Below are 19,186 nucleotides of genomic sequence, written 5' to 3'. Positions count from 1 at the left end.
AATAAAATGCTACAAAGAGCCATAGAGGCCTCTTACTACCAAAGTGATGGGCTGTCTTCTGAGTTTGTTCGTAAGTGGTACAAATTATTCAACAGACATTTTAGCCCTACTATATCCAAGCACTGGGGGATATAGCAATGACTAGAAAATGGTTCTTGCCTTTGTGTTTGAGGTTATTCTGCAGCATCCCCATTACGTTAGTGTTAGGGTGACATTTAGTTCAGCTAAATTGGAATACGTCTAGGAACTTTACAATTACAAAGGACTTTATAGTTTTTAAAACTTTCACATTTGAGGTCTTGCTTTTCCCTTATCATAACTACCAAGCAGATTATCATCCCCATTAACGAGGGGAGAAACTAATTGAAGCTCAGTGAGGTAAAGTGACCTGCCCAGTGTCCCATTTCTGGTAAGAGGCTTGCAATGGCTTACTAGGCCCCACAAGAGTCTGTCCCTCCCATCACTGCACTGATATCACCTCCTCCTACTCTCTTCTCTCCCTTTCCCCTCTTGGCCACCTACACTGCTATTCCTTCTCTTCCTTGAGTATGTGAGCTATGCTCTCGCCTCAGCAGGGCCTTTGCACTGGCTGTTTCATCTGTCAGGAATGCTCTTCCCCCGGAGGTCTGCATGACTCACTGTTTACCCTTCAAATCTCTCCTCAAATGTCACCCAATAAAAAATAATTCTCCCACTCCATGCTGAAGCACTCCCTGTCCCCTTCCACCTACTTTTTCTCAGTAGCAGTCATCACCGTCTGTTTATTAACTTAATGTCAGTTTCTCCCATGAGAATTCTCATTGGGAGGGACTTTGTTCACTGTTGAATGCCTAGTGCCCAGAACATTGCCTGGCATATAAAAGGAACTCAGTAAATATTTGTTGAATGAAGCAATGAAATTATAACCTGATCAAGTCTTTCCACCTTTTCTTGTCTATGTAATGAGAATAACAGTTCCTAACTTAATGTAGCGATTGTAAGGATTAGGTAAATGAGATGGCACAAGCCAAGTAGTGAATGTAGTGCAATACACAGGAACTCTCTTCTTTCTTGTCCTGCCTTCCAAATTCTGACTATATCTTTCATCTTCCTCCTCCAATCCAAAGCACAAATTTAAACATCTCATTCCTCTATCCAAAACCTCCAATGGATCCCTGTGATGGTAATTTTATCTGCAACTTCTTCAGGCTATGGTGTCCCCTTGTTTGGTCAAACACTAGTTTATATGTTGCTGTGAAGGTATTTTGCAGATGTGATTAACATTTCCAATTAGTTGATTTTAAGTAAAGGGGATCACCCTCGATAATGTGGGTGGGATTCATTCAATTAGTTGAAGATCTTAAGAGTGAAAACTGACGTTTCCCGGAGAAGAAGGAATTCTGCGTCAAGACCGCAGCGTCTCTTTTCTGAGTATCCAGACTATTAGTCTTGTTTCTCTGGAGAACCCTGACTGATACAGTCTTTCATATTCCAAAAAGTCAATTCCAAACTCTAATTCCTGGCACTCAAGGGCCCACACCAGTCACATTGTTATCACAACACCTCTCTGTGAACCTCCAATTACCCCCAGGCTATCACATCTCTGTCTTGGAAGCACATCAGTGCCTTCCACCCTGAATACAATGGCCGGCAGCATTTCCCTCTCCTGGGAACCCCCCTCCCCTCTCTAACTCTCCTCTCCACTTACCCATATCCTCACATACTTCAAGGCTCAGCTCGAGGAAGATATTCCTCATCTCTCTGATTTTCTTTGCCCTTTCTTCTGTCTTTATCAATACTGCTTGTCACTTAGATATTGTTTTGTTATATCTCCAGGTATTCAACTCCTGATCTAGAGGATGACCGAGACTTTAATGATCCTCCATGAATATTCATCTCAATTTTGTTTGGTGAGAGCTTGATAGTCTATGTTTGTGTTTCCTGCCTTTTGAGAATGCATAGGCTCTTCATCATTATTTGCGGGGGTCCATATATTAGAGGTTGTGGAAGCCGAAAATGAGGTTAGTATACTCTCCGTGACCCACACGAAGAGTCTATTTGTTGTAATCAGGTTCTTCTATTCCCCTCCTTTGATATACCCACTTTTACAAATTTGCACCCTATCACTTCCTGTTAGCGTTCCTCATAACATGGGTATTGGCAGGAAGAAAAAAAACCTAAAAATTTACTCTTAAAAAGATTACTTAGCCATCAACAGATGAGTGGATAAACAAAATATGGTATACCCATTCAATGGAATATTACTCAATCATAAAGATAAATGAAGTCCTGATACATGTTATGACATACATGAACCTTGAAAACATTATTCTGACTGAAATAAGTCAGAAAAAAATGGACAAACATTGTACGATCCCACTTATATAAAATAGGCAAATATATAGAGAGCAAAGTTTATTACTGGCTACCAAGGTGGGGAGGGAGGGGAAAGGAGGAGTCATTGCTTAGGGGGTACTGAGTTCCTGTTAATGATAATGGAATAATTTGGAAACGGATAGTGGTGATGGTTGTATGACATGATGAATGTAATCAATGTCACGGAATTGTGTATGTAAAATTATTGAATTGGCAAATTTTTTGTCGAGTGTGTGTGTGTGTGTGTGTTTCTCTGTGTTGTCATGGATTGAATTGTGTCCCCCCAAAATATATGTCAACTTGGTTAGGCCGTGATTCCCAGTATTGTGTGTTTGTCCTCCATTTTGTGATTGGAATTTTATGTTAAAGAGGGTTAAGGTGGGATTGTAGCACCCTTACTAAGGTCACATCCCTGATCCAGTGTAAGGGGAGTTTCCCTGTGTTATGGCCTGCACCATCTCTTATCTTACAAGAGATAAAAGGTAAGGAAAGCAAGCAGAGAGTTGGGGACCCCATACCACCAAGAAAGCAGTGCCGGCAGCAGAGCGTGTCCTTCAGACCCAGGGTTCCTGCACAGCGAAACTCCTAGTTGAGGGGAAGATTGATGACAAGGACCTTCCTCCAGATGCCATAGAGAAAGCCTTCTTCTGGAGTGGATACCCTGAATTTGGACTTCTAGCCTACTAGACTGAGAAAATAAATGTCTCTTTGTTCAAAGCCATCCACTTTTGGTATTTCTGTTATATCTAGATGACTAACATATACATATATATATATTCAAAAACAAAAAAAAAGAATACTCTACATGTGGAAAGCCCTATAATACCTAGATAATTAAAATCAAAATGGGGTAGAATTGATTTAAAAAATTACTTTTATGTATGAATGGTGAAGGTGGGGAGAGATGGTAAAATTTATGCTTCAATAGTCAATAGATTTTCAGTCAGAAGTTGTTACTTTTTTATATCTCTAGTTATCAGAGAAAAGAGATTTGACTCTAGAGATGTGATGTGTCAGAGCCTGTGTTAGCTGCCTCTTCCTGTGTAACAAATTAACTCAAAACTTAGTGGTTTAAAACAACAAATATCTCACACAATTTCTGAGAGTCAGGAATGCAGGAGTGGCTTAGCTGGGTGGTTCTGGTTCAGGGTCTCATGAGGTTGCAGTCAAGATGTTGACCAGGATTACCATCATCTGAATGCTTGACAGGGGCTAGAAGACCTGGCTTATTCACCTGGCTGTTGGCTGGAGGCCTCAGTTCCTCACCACATGTACCTCTCCATATGGCTTCTTGAGTGCCCTTATAAGATTGCATCTGACTTCCTCTAGAGTGACTGATGTGTGTGTGAGAGAGGGAGACAGAAGAAAGCAGCAGAACCATTTTAAGACCTAGTCTAGAAAGTGTAACACCATCACTCTCACCTTACCCTATTTGTTAGAAGTGAGTCATTAAATTTTGCCCACACTCAAAGAGAGGGGAATTAAGCTTCACCTCTTTAATAGAAGAGCATTAAAGAATTCATGAATGTGTTTTAAAACCACCACAGAGCCCATATTAAAATGATTAGTGTGTGTGTATGTGTGTTCATACATGCATCCAGCACCATGCTAGCAGATACAGAGAAGATATAAACCTGTTCTTGAAAGGAATTTACAGTATCATTTTTTTGGGGTAGACAAGATATGCAACTGTGAACCAGATAACAGCATCAAGTAGATTCTGGTTAAGTTCCAAAATAAACTTATTAGGAGTTTAGAGGAGAAAAATCACTGTCCCTTGGAGTGGTTCAGGGAAGCTTCATTGGAGAAGATGTGAGATTTGAAGTGTATGGTGACGAGTGACTGTATCAACTAGGGCCTCAGGAGGAAACAGAATTCCACTCAAAGTGAAGAGAATTTAGTGGATTGATTATTTACAGAGCTGTGTACAAGGTTTAAAAAACTAATGTGGGTACTGAAGCAAGCAGAATAGCAATAGTGGCAAGCCTAAAGGGCAAGGGGAGAAAATGGTGTCATGGAAACTGGTGAGAGGTGAGACTATGGAGGGTGATGGTTGGAGTTGTTAAGGACAGAGCCAGTGCCAGAATCATGACACTGAAACAGGAATAATACATTGACTTTTCTCTCACCTTCCCATGTCTCATCAGAGTTTTCCAGTGGCCAAACCCAAGTAGAAGTCAGAAGTAAAGGGAACCCAGGTAATACAGTTCAGAGGAGTCAGCCTCCTGAAGCTGAGAGCAGAGCTGAGAAGGGAGAGAATGGCTGTTATAGAGGCAGCAAGAAGAGATCCAACACTGTGAACTAGAATTGCATTTCTGGAAAAGCAGCAGCCCCCAAAGCATGAGCCTGTCTTTTTAATGCAAGAAAGGAGGTGAGAGGTACCATCTTAGTCTTACTCTTTGTTAAAGCCATCCACTTGTGGCATTTCTGTTATAGCAGCACTAGACATCTAGTGCTGCTATAACAGAAATGCCACAAGTGGATGGCTTTAACAAAGAGTAATTTATACCTTCACGGTAAAGTAGGCTAAAAGTGAAAATTCAGGGTGTCAGCTCCAGGGGAAGACTTTCCCTCTCTGTCTGCCTTCTTATTAGTCTTCCCCTGGACTAGAAGCCTCTCCATGTAGGGATCCTGGGTCCAAAGGATGCGCTCTGGTCCTGGCACTGCTTTCTTTGTGGTATGAGGTCCCCCACTCTGCCTGCTTCCCTTTCCTTTTTATCTCTCCAGAGGTAAAAGGTGGTGCATGCCACACCCCAGGGAAACTCCCTTTACATTGAATCAGCAATGTGACCTGGGTAAGGGTGTTACAATCCCACCCTAATCTCCTTTAACATAAAATTACAATCACAAAATCGAGGACAATCACACAATATGGAAATCATGGCCCAGCCAAATTGATAACATACATTTTTGGGGGGACATAATTCAATCCATGACAGGTACCCTTTTGAATGAGGGGTTCAGTGAAAATGCTGTTGGAAAAGGAATTATTTCACCTAAGAAATTTCCAGAAGTTCTTCCCCAGATATTACACAGCCTTAGAATCAGTAAATGCTCATGAGGGTTTGAGCCAGTCTTTATTTGTGGTTGCCTTCCAGGTATGCTTTGCAATAAAAATGAGCCTGGACATAAATCTAGGTAAGGTGCAAGGGGGACTCCACTAACTTTGATCATATGCTGCTTATTGTTGTATTGAAGATCTGAGACCCCTGAGAAAGAAATTTTCTGGTTGGGGGTTATTTAGATGTAGTCTCACTTTCTCTTGAAAAATCTTCATCTTGTGACAGACATATAATAACTTCAATATATGCTCCACCTTACTGAAAGAGGAGATAAATGCTAAGACCCAGCTGAGGTGACAAAGACAAGCCCAACCACTAATGTTAAACCAAGGGAAATGATGGTGTGCAGTGAGGGTGCCCAAGAGGCCCTATCTGTCCCTGCTCCAGTGGTTGTGGAGAAGATTTTCCCTCCCCTTGGATGAAAGCTGTGCTCTCCTCTGGCTATATTTGCATCAGATGTCCTCATTATCGAAAGATATCTTGTGTCTTATCATTCCAGGTGTCACATCAACACTGGAAATTCCAGAAGACTTTCTGCTTTCTTTAAGAGAGTCAAGAATCTGAAGTTGGTCGAATTCTCAACATTTTAGGACCTAGAATATTTAGATATTTAATTCACTCAAATGGATCAAACAGAATATCCTCAGTTTTTTTCTACCTGTCACCATGCCTACCTCTGTGCCCTGTACACAGCAGATTCTCAGCAACGCTGGCTAGAAAGAATGAGGAGTTCACATTTGAGGAAGAGGGAAAGTGGGAAAAGAGGGGCACTTTCCCCAAGAAAAAAGATCAGGTTTCTTTCCTGTCATTCTAAGTTTGAAGCACAATTACCAGTAGACAATGAGATGGTAAGTCAAAAGGAACTAACTTCATAGGGGACAAATCAAATGTTTCTTTCTGAAATTTGAAAGCCACATTATTCCCTGGCCAGATTGGACCTTTGGCTCCTTGAGGGACATTTGTAAATCTTGGCATGAGCAGAGTAGATATTATCTCTTACAAAAACCCAGCCTTTTGAGGAAGAAGCTAAAAGATAGCACTAGATGATTTAAGGAATGACATTTTAGGGAAGTGGGGACCAACCAAGGAGCCCTGATGGAGCAGAGATCAGATTAAAGCACTGAGCTGCTAACCAAAACGTCGGTGGTTTGAAGCCGCTCTACGAGAGAAAGATGTGGCAATTTTGCTTCTGTAAAGATTTACAGCTTTGGAAACCCTATGGGGCAGTTTTACTCTGTCCTATAGGGTTGTTATAAGTCAAAATTGATTCGACAGCTGTGGGTTTGGTTTGGAGACCAATCTAGCTAACAATAATCAGAGTCTATAATTCATTCACCACTTGACCTCTATAGTTCAAGGTTGCATTATTATGGCGAGTAGAACTCATGGTCTTTGAATACTAGAAAGGGAGGGACCTCTGACAACTCTGGCTGTGCCTCACAGTCATGTGGGGCACTTTTAGCAACACACCAGTCACGGACTCTGGGACCCCTCCTGACTGTGAGGCCAAGGCATCAGCATTTGAAACAAGAGTCTCAGGTGACCCTGATGCAGTCAGTTCATGGGCTGGGATGTTGGCTTACGGAGTAAATAGTACCCCCCCAAAATATGTGTTAGAATTCTAACCGCTACACCTGTGGATGCAGTACTGTTTGGAAATAAGGTTTTCATTTTATATTAATTAGATCATAGCTCAGCAGAATGCTTTTTTAACCTGATCATTTCTGATATAAATGTTATAAAAAGAACAGATTAGACACAGAGGTGAGCACACACAGCAAGGGGTGGCCAGGAGCGGGGAAGACAGATGACACGTGAGGCTAGACTGCAAACCAAGGAAAGTCAAGGAACCAAGGAATGCCTCAACATGGCTGAGACCCTGATTTGGACATTTAACCCCCTGAGTTGTGAGAAAATAATTTTTTTGTTCTTTAAAGCTGCCTATGTTTTATGTCTATTATAGGAGCCCTGGTGGTGCAGTGGTTAAGTGCTCAGCTGCTACCAAAATGTTGGTGGTTTGAACCCACTAGCTGCCCCTCAGGAGAAAGAAGTGGCAGTCTGCTTCTGTAAAAATTTACAGCCTCGGAAACCCTATGAAACAGTTCTATTTTATACTGTAGGGCCACTATGAGCTGTAATCGACTTGATGGCAATGGTTTTATGTCTATTATGGTACATCTGTGTGATGGTCAGCTTGGCTAGGCCATGATTCTCAATATTATGCAATTACCCTCCATTTTGTGATGTGGAGTAGTGGAGTTTCCTTGAGGGTGTGGCCTGCTTCCAATATATATGGATGTTCTGCCAAAGATCTCTCTCTCTTTATCAATCCTGTATCTGACTCATCATCTGACCTCTGGTTCTTGGGACACGACCCAGTACTCTGCCACTTGACCTACCAATTTTGGGACTTGCCAGCCCCTGCAACCACATGAGTCAGGATAAGCCGCCAGCCTGATGCCTGACTCATGGATTTGGGGCTTGCCAGCCTCGACAACTGTATGAGCCATTTCCTTGAGAGAAATCTTTCTGTATATATATTTATGTATATATGCTTCACTGATTTTGCTCCTTTAGAGAACCCAGCCTAAGACACTTGGTACTGAGAGTGGTCCTAGAGGCCAGGTGCTGGGTGATTACACATTTGATAATTTTCTACAATTTTGTCAGAATGAGAAACATAAGAAAGCTGGTTGGTTGGTCCTACTTTTGCTAGACGAAGTGGTCAGAGAAAGGAATGAGCTGAAAGCTTCAGTGTCACAGTGCAAGCACCACATATGAGACCTGAAAGTTGCTCCTTGTGCCCTGAAAGAATTTTTTCTTGTAGTAAGAGGGCTGATGTTGTCAAAAACCAAACCCAGAGTCTTGTCGTAAAAGTGGCTGAATTACAATGCCAATTGTACCCCCAACCTCAAATGGTGACTGAAGTTAAAGTGAGGGCATTGATTGAAAGAAATGGGATCTTGAAACTTGAGATAGGGGCATATGGGCAGATAATCAGGAAGCTGGGGACATCAATCCCCTAAATTCTGCTGGATCGTCCTGCCAACAAAACCAAACCTCTTACTCCCATCTGAAGAGATCACTCCATCTTTGTCAGCTAAGCCACTTTCCCCAGTAAAACCATTTTCACTTCCACTTCAATTTGATGAGATTAACTCAGCTGTCCCTGAAGAGTCTTTGTCTGAGATATCACCTGGGGTGACAACTGGGGCAGTGCCTAAGGCAGATGCCTTCAAGACATAGCTGAATGCCCCCAGGGCCTACCCCCCAGCACCGATTTTTGCTTTTATTCCTATAACCTGTAAGTAGACTTTAGTCCCAGTAAGCCCTAAGGAGTGAAGTACAAAGTGTGATCTAGGAGAAGGTATGCTATGGTCCAAAAAATTGTTTGATTTTTCTAATATATATAAACAGAAACCTGGGAAACATGTGTGGGAATGGCTATTAAGGGTGTGCGATAATGGTGCAAGGAGCATAAAGTTGGATCAGTCTGAGTTTATTGATATGGGCCCACTAAGCACAGATTCTTCATTCAGTGTTTCAGCTTGAGAGTTTAGGAAAGGATCTAATAGTTTATTTGGTTGATTCACTGAAGCATGGATTAAGTGGTGGCCTACACGAAATCAAGATGAAATGCCAAATCTGCCTTAGTATACTGTAGAAGAAGGTATCCAGTGCTTCTGTTTACCAGGTTGGACCCATAGACTCACTCATGGAGCACCCAGTATACACACCTTTTACCACAATGGTGAGGAACAAATTTTTGAAGGGAGCCCCAGCATCCTTGAAGGCTGCTATGATTGCTATTTTATGTAAGTCAGATTTGACAGTGGAAACTGCCCTAAGTGAATTAAGGCACCTAACTACAATGGGGCTGGTTAGATCCTGTAGTGGTAGGGGCCAAGTAGTGGTACTTAACAAAGACAAGGTGAGTGTGGTTACCATAATGGACAGCAAAGTCAAAGCAGTAATCAGAATACTGATTTGTATGGATTTATGGTGTTGGCTACTTAGTCATGGTGTCCCTAGGAGTGGAATAGATGGGGAATCTACTATTTACTTTACCTGTACAAGCAGGAGAATTCTAGGTCAAATGAATGGCAATCTAACTTGAATTGCCAGAATAGATTGATGGCTCCTTAATCAATTCCAAGATTTGAGCCAGTTTACAGAATCACAACCCCTTGAATGGGGAGGAGGCAGAGTTCCCATAAGGAAGAACCCCACTACACTGCCAAAAATCTACACCATTAATCTTTATCCCAGCCTTCCGCAAAGGGAGTTATGACCTTAATGAAAGTTACAGTTCATTGGTGAAAAGGAAATAATCAGACTTTTCAGGGATTACTGAATACTGGCTCTGAAGTGACACTAATTCCAGGAGACCTAAAATGTTACTGTGGTCCACCAGTCAGAGTGGGGGCATATGCAGGTCAGGTTATTAGTGGAGTTTTAGCTCATGATTGTCTCACAGTGGGCTCGGCAATTCTCCAAAGCCATCCTGTAGTGATTTCCCCAGTACTAGAATGCATAATTGAAATAGATATACTCAGCAATTGGCAGAAACCCCACACTGGATCTCTGAGAAGTGGAGTGAGGACTATTATGGTAGTATAAGCCAAGTGGAAACCAATAGAACTGCTTCTGCCTAGAAAAATATTAAACCAAAAGCAATACCGCTTTCCTGGAGGTATAGCAGAGATTAGTGCCACCATCAAAGACTTGAAGGATGCAGGGATGCTGATTCCCACCACATCCCCACTCAACTCCCCTATCTGGCCTGTGCAAAAAACAGATGGATCTTGGTGAATGATAGTGGATTATTGTAAACCTAACCAGGTGGTGAGTCCAATTGTGGCTGCTGTTCCAGATGTGGTTCCTTGTTTGAGCAAATTAATACATCTCCTAGTACCTGGTATGCAGCTATTAATCCGGTCAATGCATTTTTCTCAATTCTAGTTTTGAAGGACCATCAGAAGCAGTTTGCCTTTCTGGCAAGGCCAGCAATATACCATCACTGTCCTACCTCAGATGTATATCAACTCTCCAGGCCTATGTCATAATTCAGTTCACAGGGAACTTGATAGCCATTCTCTTCCACAAAATGTCAGACATCCATTACATTGATGGCATTTTGCTGATTGGATCTAGTAAGGAAAAAGTGTCAATGACTCTGGACTTACTGGTAAAACATTTGAGTGCTAGAGGGTGGAAAATTAATCCCACAAAAATTCAGCCACCCTTTACCTTGGTGAAATTTCTAGGAGGCCAGTGGTATGAGGCATGTTGAGGTAGTCCTTCTAAACTGAAAGATTAGTTGTTATATCTGGGCCCTCCCATAAATCAAAAGGAGGGACAATGCCTGATGGACCTCTCTGGATTTTGAAGGCAACATATCCCTTATTTGGGTGTCTACTTTGGCCTATTTTTCAAGTGACTCAAAAAACTGGTAGTTTTGAGGGGGGCCCAGAACAGGAGAAGGCTCTGCGACAGTTACAGACAACCATGCAAGCTGCTCTGCCACTTGGACCATATGATCTGGCTGATCCAATAGTGCTTGAAGTATCTGTGGCAGATAGAGATGCAGTTTGGAGCCTTTGGTAGGACCCTGTTGGTGAATCACAGTGATTAGTGTATTGCTGAATCACCACTTGGTGAATCGCCAAAGAGTGATGTTGATGTAGGAGGATTTTAACAGTTTTGATTTTAACAATCAAGTGAATAGGATGATGTCTTCTGTGGAAATCAGTCATCCTATTTCCCTTGCCACTCCTGTCATTGCCCAATGGTCTCATAACAAAGTATCCATGGTGGGAGAGATAGCAGTTATGGAATTCTTAGCAACATGGGCTTCCACTCACCAAGGCTGACGTGGCTACAGCCACTGCTGAGTGCCCTGTCTGCCAGTAGCAGAGACCAACACTGAGTCACTGATATGGCACCATTCCTCGGGGCAATCAGCCAGAAACCTGTTGGCAGGTTGATTATACTGGACCACTTCCATCATGGAAAGGGCAATGTTTTTTTCTTACTGGGATAGACACTTACTCTGGTCATGAATGTGCCTTCCCTGCATGTAAAGCTCCTGCTAAAACTACCATCTGTGGACTCACAGAAAGCCTTATCCATTGTCATCATATCCCACATAGCACTGTCTTGGATCAAGGGACTCATTTCACAGCAAATGAGATGTGACAATGGGACCATGCTCATGAAATTCACTAGTCTTACCATGTTCCCCATTATCCTGAGGCATCTGCCTTGATAGAACAATGGAGGGTCTCCTAAAGAAACAATTACATTGCCAGCTAGGTGACAGTACTTTGCAGTGTGGGGGCAATGTTGATCAGCAGGCTGTATATGCTCTAAACCAGCATCTAAAAGATGGTGTTATTTCTTCCATAGCCAGGATTCACAGGTCCAGAATCAAGGAGTGGAAGGGCGAGTGGTTCCACTCACTATGACCTCTAGTTGTTCACTCACAAAATTTTTGCTTTCTGTCTCTGCAACCCTATGCTATTTGGGTCTAGAGGTCTTAGTTCCAAAGGGAGGAATGCTCCCACCTGGAGACACAATAATGATTCCATTGAACAGAAAGTTAAGAGTGCCACCTGGCCACTTTGGACTCCTCATGCCTCTGGATCAACCAGCAAAGAAGAGTTACCTTATTGGTTGGTGTGATTCACTCTGATTACCAAGAGGGAATCAGATTGATATTACATATGAAGGTAAAGAAGAATATGTCTGGAATACAGGAGATCCCTTTGGGTGTCTCTTAGTACTACCATGCCCTGTGATTAAAATCAATGGAAAACTACAGCAACCCAATTCCTACATGATTGCTAGTGGCCCAGACCATTCAGGAATAAAGGTTTGGGTCACGCCCTCAGGCAAAGAACCACAACCAGCTAAGATGATTGCCGAGGGTAAAGATAATATGGAATGGGCGATGGAAGAAGGTAGTTCTAAATACCAGCTACCATCAAGTGGCCAGGTACAGAAATGAGGACTGTCATTGTTAGGAGTATCTTTTCCTTGTGTTATTATACGTGTGTGTATTTATGTACCAACCACTAGGGCCAAAGGTGAAGAAATAGAAGATTTTTATCAGCTGCTACAGTCTGAAATTGATCGAACATGCAACCAAGATGCACTGATAATTACTGGCAATTGGAATGCAAAAGTTGGAAACAAAGAAGAAGGATTGGTAGTTGGGAAATATGGCCTTGGTGATAGAAACAATGCCAGAGATCAAATGATAGAATTTTGCAAGACCAACAACTTCTTCATTGCAAATACCTTCTTTCACCAACGTAAACGGCGACCATACACATGGACCTCACCAGATGGAACACACAGAAATCAAGTTGACTACATTTGTTGAAAGAGACGATGGAAAAGCTCAATATCATCAGTCAGAACAAGGCCAGGGGCCGACTGTGGAACAGACCGTCAATTGTTCATATGCAAGCTCAAGCTGAAACTGAAGAAAATCAGAGCAAGTCCACGAGAACCAAAATATGACTTTGGGTACATCCCACCTGAATATAGAGACCATCTCAAGAATAGATTTGATGCATTGAACATTAGCGACCGAAGACCAGACAAGTTGTGGAATGACATCAAGGACATCATCCATGAAGAAAGCAAGAGGTCACTGAAAAGACAGGAAAGAAAGAAAAGACCAAGATGGATGTCAGAGGACACTCTGAAATTTGCTCTTGAGCGTCGAGCAGCTAAAGTAAAAGGAAGAATTGATGAAGTAAAAGAACTGAACAGAAGATTTCAAAGGGCCTCTCAAGAAGACAAAGTAAAGTATTACAACAACATGTGCAAAGAGCTGGAGATGGGAAACCAAAAGGGAAGAACACGCTCAGCGTTTCTCAAGCTGAAAGAACTGAAGAAAAAATTCAAGCCTTGAGTTGCAATAGTGAAGGATTCCATGGGGAAAATATTAAATGACACAGGAAGCATCAAAAGAAGATGGAAGGAATACACAGAGTCATTATACCAAAAACAATTAGTTGATATTCAAGCATTTGAAGAGGTTGCATATGATCAGGAACCGATGGTACTGAAGGAAGAAGTCCAAGCTGCTCTGAAGGCATTGGCGAAAAACAAGGCTCCAGGAATTGATGGAATATCAATTGAGATGTTTCAACAAACAGGTGCAGCGCTGGAGGTGCTCACTCGTCTATGCCAAGAAATATGGAAGAAAGCCTCCAGGCCAACTGTTGGAAGAGATCCATATGTATGCCTATTCCCAAGAAAGGTGATCCAACCGAATGTGGAAATTATAGAACAATATCGTTAATATCACACACAAGGAAAATTTTGCTGAAGATCATTCAAAAACGGCTCCAGCAGTGTATCGACAGGGAACTGCCAGAAATTCAGGCTGGTTTCAGAAGAGGACGTGGAACCAGGGATATCATTGCTAATGTCAGATGGATCCTGGCTGAAAGCAGAGAATACCAGAAGGATGTTTACCTGTGTTTTATTGACTATGCAAAGGCATTTGACTGTGTGGATCGTAACAAATTGTGGATAACATTGTGAAGAATGGGAATTCCAGAACACTTAATTGTGCTCATGAGGAACCTTTACGTAGATCAAGAGGCAGTTGTTTGGACAGAACAAGGGGATACTGATTGGTTTAAAGTCAGGAAAGGTGTGCATCAGGGTTGTATTCTTTCACCATATCTATTCAATCTGTATGCTGAACAAATAATATGAGAAGCTGGACTATATGAAGAAGAACGGGGCATCAGGATGGGAGGAAGACTCATTAACAACTGTGTTATGCAGATGACACAACCTTCCTTGCTGAAAGTGAAAAGGACTTGAAGCACTTACTAATGAAGATCAAAGGCCACAGCCTTCAGTATGGATTACACCTCAACATAAAGAAAACAAAAATCCTCACAACTGGACCAATGAGCAACATCATGATAAACAGAGAAAAGATTGAAGTTGTCAAGGATTTCATTTTACTCGGATCCACAATCAACAGCCATGGAAGCAGCAGTCAAGAAATCAAAAGACGGATTGCATTGGGCAAATCTGCTGCAAAGGACCTCTTCAAAGTGTTGAAGAGCAAAGATGTCACCATGAAGACTAAGGTGCGCCTGACCCAAGCCATGGTATTTTCAATTGCATCATATGAATGTGAAAGCTGGACATTGAATAACGAAGACCAAAGAAGAATTGACACCTTTGAGTCGTGGTGTTGGTGAAGAATATTGAATATACCATGGACTGCAAAAAGACTGAAGAAATCTGTCTTGGAAGAAGTACAACCAGAATGCTCCTTAGAGGCAAGGATGGCAAGACTGCGTCTTACATACTTTGGACATGTTTTCAGGAGGGATGAGTCCCTGGAGAAGGACATCGTGCTTGGCAGAGTACAGGGTCAGCGGAAAAGAGGAAGACCCTCGACGAGGTGGATTGACACAGCGGCTGCAACAATGAGCTCAAGCATAACAACGATTGCAAGGATGGCGCAGGACCAGGCAGGGTTTCATTCTGTTGTGCATAGGGTCGCTATGAGTCGGAACCGATTCGACGGCACCTAACAACAACAACAACGTGTGTGTGTGTGTGTGTGTGTGTGTGTATAGCAAATGTTTTTGTTTTCTTTCCTGCCTTGTTCCATTACTTATAAAATATAAGATGTAAACGGGGCTGGTGTGTTTTCATTTGTACACATGTTAGTTGTATCATGTTAGGCACAAGTATGACTTTATAATTGTCTTTGTTTAGGGATTATGTATTGTTTGAGATGTGTACAGGTGCCGTGTTGACAAGGGTTGTACTGGAATGGCTTGGCCATGATTCTGAGCATTATATAAAGATCCTCCATTTTGTGATGTGATGTAAGGGGAATTTCCGTGGAGGTGGGGCCTGCATCCAATATTTATGGATGTTCTGCAAAGCTCTCTCTCTCTCGATCCTGCATCCAACTTGTCATTATCTGACCTCCAGTTCTTGGGATGTGAGCTGGCAACATGCCGCTTGACCTGCAGATTTTGAGATCCACCAGCCCCTGCAGCCCCATCTGACTCATCTGTTTTGGGTTCGTCAGCCCTTACAGCCACCAGAGTCACATCAAGCCTCCAGCCTGATGCCTGACCCATGGATTTGGGACTTGACAGCCTTCAGCAGTAAGTGAGACATTTCCTTGAAATAAATCTCCCTCTGTCTCTATATGTATGCTTCACTGGTTTTCCTCATCTAGAGAGCCCACCCTAACACAGTCAGTTATGGGAGCACTACGAAACAGACAATTGGGGACCACTAAACTAGTCCAACAATGTAGTCCACTTGCTTTATGGGTGAAGAAGCTAAAGCTTAGAGCAGTTAAACAATTTGTCTAAAGTTGCCCAAGAAAATACTGCCTGTGTTTGCCCTCTGTCAATCATTCTTTAATTCCTGTAATATCTTATGTTTGTGGTATGCTTCCAATTTTTCATATGTATGACTAGGGCATTGCAGGAGGTCAGTGAGCAGATAAGACAGGTATTTTTACGTCCATTGTAGACCTAGCTTGTTTTGTGATCCATGTAAGGTCCACAGTGGGTTAGATTCCAGGTAGTTAGACTAGTAGAACAGAATTTAGCCTCTTGTTGAAGTCACCAGCTATATATGGTTGCACCAGCTGTACCTTAGAAGCTGATGGAAAAACTCAGAAGCCCTAGGATAAGTTTGACTACTAAGAAGAATTACCATTAGGAATTAATTGTTTGTTTTGAGGGTGACTCCCAGCCTGCTGACGCCGACAATGCTATTGGGGTCATTACACAGACACTTGACTTCACTTTGGATCGCTTGGCATTTCCTTGGCCATTTACCTTGTATATGTATATACTGGAGTGACTAGAAGCAGTAGAGGCCACAGATCTTGTAAAATGGTGTTGGCATGCAATATTGGTCTTTCTTAGGGCTGAAATGTGGGATAAAAGGACTTTTAAAGGAGTCAAAGCTAAGAGCAGCCAGGCTTCCAAGGCCCCCCGTAATCAGATTCTATCTGCTGTGACTCACAAGCATATCCCTTTGCCCTGTCTTTGAAGCAGTCAAACCAGTTTTCTTACAGACTCAGACACACCAGGAGGATTTCCTTTGGGCCTTTGGCCCCTCTTCAAATTCTCCTCCTCCTCCAAGGCCCATCCCAAATCCCTGCTCCTCCATGAAGCTTTTCAGGAAGAATCTGGGCCTCATTCATTCTCTCACGGATTTATTCATTCAGAAATACTTTTAGAATGCTTACCACGCACGTACCAGCCCTGATTGAGGTTCTGGGAGATGAAGAACACAGATAAAGTCTCGCATCTTGTCAAGCTGCTTCTGTTTCTCTGAACTCTCCCAACCCGTATAAAGATTCAGCTCTGCAATTTAGCAGCTAATTATGTACTCTGTCATAGTCTTCATTATCTTTCACAAGTGTGAGACTTATCTTCCCAACTGGGGTATAAAGCGAGGACAGAGAACATGCCTGAGGCATTTCTGAAGTTTCAACAGGTACCTGTTGGTTGCATGGGTGGAGAGTGTTGGGTAAGTTTAATGTAAGACCTCTCTCTCTTCCAAAAATTGATATGACTTCATACATTTCCATTTGCACAGATTAGTAATTATTGGGAAAGGGTAAAAAGAGAAATTTTGATTTTTTAATGGGACATGATTAAACTTTAATGACCAGTAATCTCATGGAATGAATCCCATGCAACGCAATGTACTCATCTGTGCTTGTACATACCTTCTGGGTATTAGAAAATTACATAATTAAGTATAGATTACCACAGGCATGTCATTACACATTTTATTATTCCTTAGAGACTTTATAATACTCTGTATTTATATGTGCTTTTCATCAGATTATCTCCAATCACTTTACAAATATTATCTCATTAATCCTTTGCAACAATTCTGTAAATATCCTTATTTAATGGATTAAAAAACCACAACCTGAAGTGATTAAATGATAAGTTGAACATCACAGTCTTCATTATTCTACCAAAAAAAAAAAAAGGCCTCATCCACCATTTCCACTCACAGAAGATATCTTCTAACTAAGTTAGAATTGAAGTTAGAATACTGTATTTCCCAAGTTCACATGAAAATAAATAAAGTTCTATATCATAGAACAATAATGGCTGTTGGTTCTCTTAATGCCCTCAGGGCTGAAAGGTTCTTGCTTTGTGCTTGAAGCTGAAAAGAAAATTGTATATGCTGCTTTCAGAGAGCAATATATATTTTTACAAATCAGAGCCAAGCGATGGGTGATGGATTCCACTCATTTTTAGATTGACTTATATGGACTTTTGTTAGTAATGTTTGATGTGTCTGCGTTTGTGGATAGTAACCACAGAAGACAGAGTCCTGTAACAAGACAGCACTCATGGGCATGAGAACCAATTTCTAGGTTCTTTTTGGGGATAAATTTACTTGGAAAGGTTTGGGTATAATATCTTGAGGGCTTATGTGCTTTGTATTCATTACCTTTAATCCTTATAACAACCCTGTAAGGTAGTTGCTATTATCCCCATTTTACAGATTACATAACAAAGTCTCAGAAATGTTAAGTAATTTACCAAAAGTCACACAACTAATAAGTAATGGGATGATGAGTGCCAGTGCATATCTGACTGGCTTCAAAACCAAAACAGGCTCTGAGATGAGAATGGTTCTAAAATCTAAATTAATGAGGAAAAAAAAAAAAAAAGACTCATTTAGAATTAGCTTCTCCTTCAGAAAGAACGGACACCTTGGAGGTGCAGTGGTTAAGACCTATGGCAGCTAACCAAAAGGTCAGCAGTTTGAATCCACCAGGTGCTCATTGGATAGGGCAGTTCTACTCTGGCCCATAGGGTTGCTATGAGTCATAGAATCGACTCGGTGGTAATGGATTTGGTTTGGTTTTTTTGGGAAAAATTTCTGCTAACTTAAAAAGTTTGGCTATGATGCAAAGTAAAGACTATTTTTCATGAAATATTCCAGCTTGGTTAAAAAAAAAAAAAAAAGAAAGAAAGAAACTAAGATTTTCTTTCTTCATGATACTTCTGGATTTATTTCCACATCTGAAAATGGTTCTCTGTGAATGCTCATTACCCAGAAGTTCAGAAAAGCCATTGGTATTAGACCAAGATGTTTCCAGTCGTTTTCCCGCCTAAACAGCCTTACCCTTCTAGAAAACAAATCAACAATGACAGGTGGTGTTATGGATTGAATTAAACAACAACAACAACAAAAACCCCCCAAAAGCAAAAAACAAACCCCTTGCCTTCCAGTTGATTCTAACTCTGGTGGTACAGTGGCTAAGAGCTAAGGCTGCAGTTTGAATCCACCAGGCGCTCCTTGGAAACTCTATGGGGCAGTTCTACTCTGTTCTATAGAGTCACCATGAGTTGCTATGGATTGAATGATATCCCCAAAATACGTGTTGTGAACCCTAACCTCTATGCCTATGGTTGTGATCCCATTTGGAAATGGGTTGTCTTTGTTATGTTAATGAGGCAGGATTAGTGTAGGGTGTATCTTGAGTAAATCTCTTTTGAGATATAAGAGAGATTATACAAGTGAACAGAGCAGAGATGGGGGAAGAGAGATGCCAAGGCACATGAAGATCACCCAGGAGCAGAAGCTCAAAGAGACAAGGACCTTCCTCCAGAGCCAACAGAAAGAAAGCTGTCCTCTAGAGCTGGCCTTCTGAATTCAGACTTCCAGCCTCCTAAATGTGAGAAAAAAAATTTGTTTGTTAAAGCCATCCACTT

This window comes from Elephas maximus, chromosome 20 (assembly GCF_024166365.1).
Source record: "Elephas maximus indicus isolate mEleMax1 chromosome 20, mEleMax1 primary haplotype, whole genome shotgun sequence".
NCBI classification, from domain to species: domain Eukaryota; kingdom Metazoa; phylum Chordata; class Mammalia; order Proboscidea; family Elephantidae; genus Elephas; species Elephas maximus.
This window is presented reverse-complemented; position numbering follows the sequence as displayed.